The sequence below is a fragment of the Bombus impatiens genome, unplaced genomic scaffold (genome assembly GCF_000188095.3).
Source record: "Bombus impatiens unplaced genomic scaffold, BIMP_2.2 scf_0013, whole genome shotgun sequence".
NCBI classification, from domain to species: domain Eukaryota; kingdom Metazoa; phylum Arthropoda; class Insecta; order Hymenoptera; family Apidae; genus Bombus; species Bombus impatiens.
Window position 1 is genome coordinate 553346 of NT_176432.1, and position 8425 is coordinate 561770.

An 8425-nucleotide genomic window follows, 5' to 3' on the forward strand; every position below is an offset into this window, starting at 1 on the left:
AACGCGTGGGTAATGTCAAGCAGTGTATAGTTGTACGATCAAGATTTCGTATACTTTGGTATATCCTGGTTTACGGGTACCGGAATTTCGCTCGCGGAAAGATCAGTGAAGAGAGGACCTGTTTCCGTTTCGCTCACGTTGCGCTGTTGCCGGTGTTTACTCTTTGCAATCGAATTTTTACGCGCGCGAAGGGTGCGGGTAGGGGAAACAATTGGTTCGAAAAACCGGTGATTCGTAATTATAAAGAGTATCGTATTCTGTTTCGAAGCGGTCTTCTTGATTTCGTGGCAAGAGTCAACGGTATGACATCCTTGGCGTAATTTTCCACCGTAATACACCTGGATCCAAGATTCTTTGAAGATGACGAGTAGAGACACGGAACGAACCTTCCTTCGTGGCCGGTAAGTCTTTTCTCCCTGTTTCCGTAATATATTTGCGTGACATTGCTTTTACTTGATCAACCTGTTAGCCAAGTTATATTATTCACCTTTACTATGTTACGGTGAAAGGAACATCTTGTTGCACCGTGGCTCACTTTGAATTTACTAACGTCACGTTCTCTGAAAATATCTATAGAAACTTGAGATTCGACGATTCAGTGAAAATATACTTGCGCTTTTCATATCATTTCACTGATTTGTTGTGCTATATCATTCACTGTTACCATTGATCTCGGAAAATTAATCATACGTACGGTATGTGTATGTATTTGAACACTAGTTGCTTCAACGAAGGTCAATGAACAGTATTGACGCTTGGTTTCGACGTTTTTACGGTTGTTTCATCTCGGAATGTTATGTGCATCGAGCGTTGCTATAATTTATCAGTCTATTCTGTTACTTTATGTTTTAGAGTTACTTTAAGGAAAATATACTTTGTGATGTTTTGTACTTTAGTGAAAATTTGTACAACTACGATATGATTAACTCGTTGGTATTTCAAGGTTTGTCTCTTGTATTTACCAGGAATTGAAATTTAAACGTACATTCATATTTCATGGTTATATCATATTACTATCAGGGGATTTTTTATTTTAAGTTGAAAAATTTGGGCTATTAATTTTCTGAATTTATAGCATTGGCAAGTAATAATATGGATTGTTTAATACACATTTATATACATTTCCATATTTGGTTAGTCGTTAAATCTCATTTTAAGGCATTTTGGATATTATGAGGAAACAAAATAACACATTACATATTTATTTATAGCAATTGACTCCATATTTTGGAATAATTATGTAGGCTCCAGTTTTATATTTTCATTATTTAGTTTTAGATATTATTCTTTGTTATATGTATTTAATAGCTTTTTCTTAAAATTGTTAGTATGTTTTTAATATTTTATTGAAAATAATTGTGGTCTTCCAAATATGTAAATAGTTCTATTCTTAGTAAAAACATGTTTATTAAATAATTTTTCGATTAGTATATTATAAGATTGTCGTTTTAAATAAAAATAAGATATTACGTCTTTTAATATTATAATTTCGTTTACTCATGTATATATGTTATTTGCTTCATACTTTATCACTTTCATTGTTTGGACTGGATTTCATTGTTTTTACGTAAAGTTCGTTGATCTTCATTACAAAACTACTTTGAATATTCGGCACGTTAACGTAATAACACGTTATCCAGAGAGTTTTATTTTGCTTATTCTTAGAACACTGCCAGAAGTCGTTTAGAATGTATATAGGATTTTCATGAGTTTGTGCATGTTTCTTATAAACGTCACGTTGAGTCATATTTAATAATCTTTAACAATGATTCCATAAGTGAGTATTTATTTCCTAGTGAAACAAAATAAAGTGTTAGATGTATCATGGAAATGTGAATGAATAATCAGTTCTGGTACAGGTTTTTATAATTTTTTAACTATGAAATTGACATCTGAAGCAATATGAAATTATAGAAAAACAATGAATAAACTTTCAGAAATGGTTACTGAAACAATTAATTTGTATAAAATATACAGATAAGCTACGTCGTATTACATTAGTTAAAAATTAATGAATATCGTAATCCAAAGATTACAGTCCACAGATTAGGATTATGAAAATTATAAGGTAAAGAAAGCGCTACATTTTGGACTCTACATATTACACGTTATTCTAAGAAACCCTGTTCAAAAATGCTCGCCAATTTAATTATCCTTGATTTTCTTCGAGAAACCTTGTTCCTTGTAATACATTGAACAGAGGAAAAAGAAAAGAAATTCCACAAATTTCTTGAAATGTTTTTATCTCAAACTTAATATATTCCTACTACATATTTATCGAGTCATTGAGAAAAAAAATGTACCACAACGCGCAAAATGTTTGCATCTAATTTTGTTACATATACGTACATATAAATAAGTAAATAAGTATAATCCAAATATATAAGCTGCAATATCTGAAGAATGAAATTGTTATTTACCTGTTAATAAAAATATGAATTTGCCTAAATATTCCTAGTTGAGTACTGATGTTACAAACATTACTTTTTAGAATTCCTTATAGGATTTACAATTGTTTATGTCATTTTCGTGTAACAAATAAATTTACAGAAGTAAGCTATTTGTTACTGAAAAAGATTAAAACATTAATCCTGTATACCCATGGCTTTCTTGCATAATAATTTATGCATTAACTAACAGTTAATAGTTGACAAGTGATAAATTATAGGTTTGTTATAAACAGAATTAATATTATTAATAATTATTTTATGCTAATATCATCAGTATTATTAATAATTATTAACGATAATTACACGTTACATCAATAAATATCAATATCACTACTAATCATTAATATTATAGACAGACAGATTTTTCTGCAGAGATGGTTTTTCCAATTTCATATCGAGCAGGACTCGTTTTATTTCTAACTTTCTCGCCGTAACCCATTAGCGGTGCCCTTCCTGCGAAAATATTTTAAACGCAGTCCTGTATCTTTGCGTGGCCTAGCCTACGAATCTTAGCAAAAATGTTTTCTGTAATCTAAATACCGGTACTTGGAACGCAAGGTCGGTTGATCGGCAACGTCATCGAGGCGACGGCAAATGTTGCGGTGAAAGTTTATCCTGCATGGTAGGGATCTCTGCACGCTACGTTCATGCAGGAATGAACACGGAATCGTTCTTAGAACGAGAGCCTCTCCGACGTAGCTTGGGAATTTCATGTATAAATACAGGAAATACTTCTTCGTTACTTAACATGAACTGGAAACGCGTAATCTTGTTTGCGTGTCTTTCTACAACTTATTCTTTCATGTCGGTATCACATCGGTTGATTGATTCGAGTGTCGTGTTCGTATCCTTTGATTTACCTCGCTTTGCGATATTGAGAGTTTAAGAGTTTAAACGAGGCGGAGTCTCTTGCTGCTTCTTCGTCGTTTCGTCTTTAATCTTGCACCGCACATGATTAATCCATCAAGGATCACGTAAAAGTCGCGTAAACGTAATTTTATTAAACAATCGCGAATTGAATCGTTGTTTCGTCAGGTCACCGAAAATTTATTAGTACAATAGATACATTGCAGATTATTATATTATATTAGTATAATAGATACATTGATAATTCATACAGTTGCAAGATCTAGATGGGAGAAGCAGCGAATTCTTAGAATTTTTTTTTTTATAATTACGATATGAACTCTATAGGATTCAATAAGGTGAATTGATTTAAAAGGAAGAAAAAATATTGAGTTAACGCAACGTTGGCTTTTGGCTGATGAGTCAAGTAATCTCGTCTCTTTATTTTCTCAATATTATATTTTTTATATTGTCGATTTAGTTCGTTTTAATCTGTGATTTATAAATCTTGTCTGTATTTGGGTTCTTGGCTAATAGTGTGCTAGGCTTTTAATCTAATACGAAGATCACAGTCAAGTAGAAATATCGCACTAGGTCACAGTGTACGTGGAAGATACAGTGATTTTAGATCTCTGCTGCAGTGTCAATTTTTCTATGCAAGTTAATAGGATTGCGCGAATGTTTTGTGCGATTAAAATAAATTTATATAATACGATTATAAATTATAATGCAATTTATAATCATCATATAAATATTGTAGCGTTACGCACAAACTGGAATACACGTGGCATGCAGAAGTCGTATTGATCGGCTTCATAAACATGAAAACAGCAGGAAAATGACGATATTATAAACGCCGTTTTCAAAATTTACTTCGTAGCGAGTGATAAGCTTAATAGAATAGAATGATTGATGGGCGAAATATTCGTTCCACTGTGACAATTAAATCATTAGTTAATTGTTGAGGAATAATTAAAAGAACGTTTAAAATTTGATGCACTCTGTCCATAGTTACTCGTACAATGTTCGTCGATGTTCAGATATTTATCAGTTTAATGTGTTTGTTAATCAAAGGAAGTGTTGCATCGTTTGGGTAACTAAGATATTCTAAGTACTTGACTGTTGCAATTACGAAGGAACTACGATTGAATGAATACGATCTTATTGGGTTGGCAACTAAGTGAATTGTCAATACCATCTAATGTCAAAATTCGCAGTCACTTAGTTGCCAATCCAATAGGTTGTGTATATAATATTTACGTTAAAGTTCATTTGATACGAATACAATGAGGAAGAATGGAATTGTTCGTTAAATATTTGTATTTGCGAGTTAAATATTGTCATGTGACACGCGTTTGGAAAATCTCTTTACTGGTTAATTAGTGATTGAAACAAAAATGCAGTTAGATGGTGGAATATTTTTTTAAATTTTGAACCTAAGAATATTGAAATATCATCATTAAGAATTTATGCTTTTAGTTAATATTTCGTGGCAAATGTAGGTTTGCTCAATTTTATCGCATGTTTGGCAATTCTGCAATGGCTTTTCTATGGGACAAATTGGACTCAAATGTCTATATCTATATGAAAAGTAGACTTGATCAGTTTGATTTCTAAGATATTTCTATTTCTTTGCGCCAAGTACTTTGTACCTTCCCATGATAGTCGAGTCTCACTGTAATTGTCAAAATTTTCCGTACAATATACGTATTATATCGTTAATATTATGTTCTGTTTGCAAGCGTTGGAGTATTCTTGCGAGTATTCTTGTATGTATAGTAATGGACAAAAGTTCAAGATTACTTTTCTGATAAATTATCGCGCTGTATTTTAGATAATAAATAACCAACAGTCCACGATCGTTTGCTATGGAAATCTACTCTATTACAGTCTATTAAATTTTAAATCTTCAGAAAACAACACTCCATTAAAATGTACTGTCCGTACTTGTACTGCCCAGTACTTGTGTGCTTCCCGGAAGCAGAAGCAATTTCTGGCTTCCGATTTTTACGACTGAGTATTGGATTCTTTGAAAGCCCCTTCGACACTAAAATCACGAAAATATTTCTGAACGATTCTTACGCAAATGTTCAGATCATTCGTAACGCAGATTTCGTTTTAACAATCAATAGCAATTCGAAAATGATCCTTTTCGGATAAGCAGTGGATACGCTGGTTCATCTTTCTTCTTCCTCCAACCATCTTTTTTAAATTTATAAATACTGTATCAGGTGTTCCAATAACATTTGCTGTATTTCGCCAAATGTCTTTCATCTCTTGCGTAGTGATACAGCAATTTTTCCATCTTCAGTACGTACATTGCTGCTATACCCTGGATTTTCATTTAAATTTATCATTAGTTATTACGAATTTAGTACATCGTGTTATATAGCTTTAAATTAATATTCGTAGCAAATACAGCATCGAATCGTTTTATATTCATCCTCTCAAGTAGTGCTCGTGTTTTTAGTCTCCTGGCCGTTCGTAAATAGAGCGTGAGCGCATATGTAATTGCAAGGACGATTTGGTTATTTAGTATTTATAATGTGATGCGATAATCTACCAGAGAGAGTCGTCTTAAATTTTTGTCAGCTACTGTATATGAATCAAACACGTATTCGTCATTCACCGGTCACTTTTACTGAAAAATTAAAGTCGCAATACGTGTGTTTATACCGGCTAGGTAAACACATTTCATGTTTTTCGAGAGACATTTACGAGTAGGTCTGGTTCGTGGTTTCTTGAATCAGCGGCACAGCGCGATCCGTTAGCACATCCTCTGGGTCATCGACCATACGGCCGCACAGAAGACTCGATGAGCTCGTCTTCTATCATGAAACCGTAGGATTTTCTATCAGATCCCCACCAAACTTTCCTCTGATAATTTAACATCAGATGTCTTGCAGGCGAACTTGTCTTTGTAGCAGAGATCACGCAGCTCATCCAACTTTCAGCTTGGAATTAATTTCTTACAGGTGCATAAATTTTTACAGGGGGAAAGTCGTTTCAGTTTCCTCTGCGAACTACCAACTTGTCTCTGGCCGCGAGATTGAGAACATCGAAATGATAACTTCCGAACGTTTACCTCGTCTGGAAAAAGTAATCGGCGAATAATTAAATTGGCTGTTGCGTAAAGGGTGAAAAGTTTTAATTAAAACGTCAACAGGGAACGTACTCTGTCAGCTAGTGTAAACATTCCTGTTGTTCTCTATGTTTAGTGGCAACTTTGCTGTAATTAAGCCATTGTCTAACGCTTTTATTTCGACGTGATTTAAAAAATGAGCCGTGTCGAGAAAAAGTAATTTCTTAACTTGCTATACGAACGAAGCAGATTCAAGCGAGGACGAATATTATTCGTTAGAATATTTTTATGTAATTTGGGAATTATTGAAAAAGGCGTTGTCCATTGATATTTGAATAAATTATAATTGTGAATATACTATGTATATCACGCTAGACTTTTTGAAATTTTGTTAGCATGATATTATGATGAGACGTAATTATCGTGATTACATTCGTAGAATTTGGAACCGATCTGATAAAACGCATAAAGATACGATACAATAAATAAAATTTAAATTGTATTTTGTAACTTCTATGTATATTTTTGGATCTGTTTGAAATCTTACCAATATGATCGCGAAAGTTGTATGTGGTACGAAAATACATTTTTTGTATAAAAGATATGATATATATTTGGAAAAGTTTTTATAGGGTTCAAATAGGGTTCTCGCGAACACTGTACATGATACAAAGAGTTGTAAGTCCAACAACAAAACAACAATAACAAAATCTTCTACATTAATATGGACTTTATTTTTCCTCCTTAACTCGCTTTTGAAGAACTCTAGTCGCGTTACTTTTTCATCTTCGTTTATTATAAAGAGAATTGAATACGATTTTTATTGTATGCAAGAGCTAGTCAAAGAATTGTCCTAATTTATAGTTATCAAAACTGTGCAACGTTACTTTTGGGACATTGAATTTATGCAGAATTTTAAAAAAGTTCTTGGATGGTAAAATTCATAGATAGAAAAAATATGATCGTAATTATTATTATTGTAATTCCTTATCTCCTACAATTATTTATTGTTTCCTCTTGCAAGTTTCATCAGCTGACACGTCATTTGTGTCAGGGATTCTTCATCATCAACCACAGGTTTCTAATAATTGCGTAATTTCCAAGTGACAACTAGCCTTTCTTTACAAGTATCTTTCGCTTATGTAAAATTCATTCGCCTTCGCATTATTTTTTGTTATTTTGGTTTTGATAAATGAAATCTCCTGACTAGTAATCTCTTGGCGTTCTGTCGTATGTGGAGAGTATTTGTAATATGCAAGTAGAGACTGTTCACGATAAGGATGGCTGCGGAAATGAATGGTTTTGGTAGATATCTTTTCCCGGTTTTTGTCTAATCTTTATTTAGATTACGAAAATTACGTGTACTTTTTACAACACTTTGCTAACGTGAGTCTTTGCGGCTTGTTACGACTATTGTTTAACGTACACGTACGTTATTCGTGTAATCAATGTTTTTCGTTATTAATTTTTTTGAAAACGTAAAAATATTTCGTTAACTAAATTTAAAGTTCCACTCAATTTTTATCGTATTTTTCACTGAGAGATTGCGCTTTTACGATTACGACGATCCAATTTTTATAAAACTTTCACGCACTAACTACATATTTACTTGCGATAGTTTCTGAAAGTTGTCCGGCAACTGTCATAACCGTAAGAGTTAGATCCTCTTCTTTGCTAACAGTGTATCATAGACGCGATCTATTTGCTGAGACGCTACGATCATCTCTGTACATTTAAAAACCTAAGCATATTATGTGCTTTAGTTAGTAATAGGTTAATGAATTTTACAATTTATAAATTATGAGTTATTGGAATTTTGTTTCATTAAGTGGAGATTCTCGTATAACAACGAATTTTTTTCGGACCAACTATACTAATTGTTGGGTTGGCAACTAAGTGATTGCGGATTTTGTCATTAGGTGGTACGACAAAATTTTCAATCACATGACAACCCAATACATAGGAGTAGACCTTTTTTCAATGCAAATGTAGTCTTCAAGCTCAAATGTAATTTCTGTTTACTTCAATTCCTCTTATTTTTATTAAC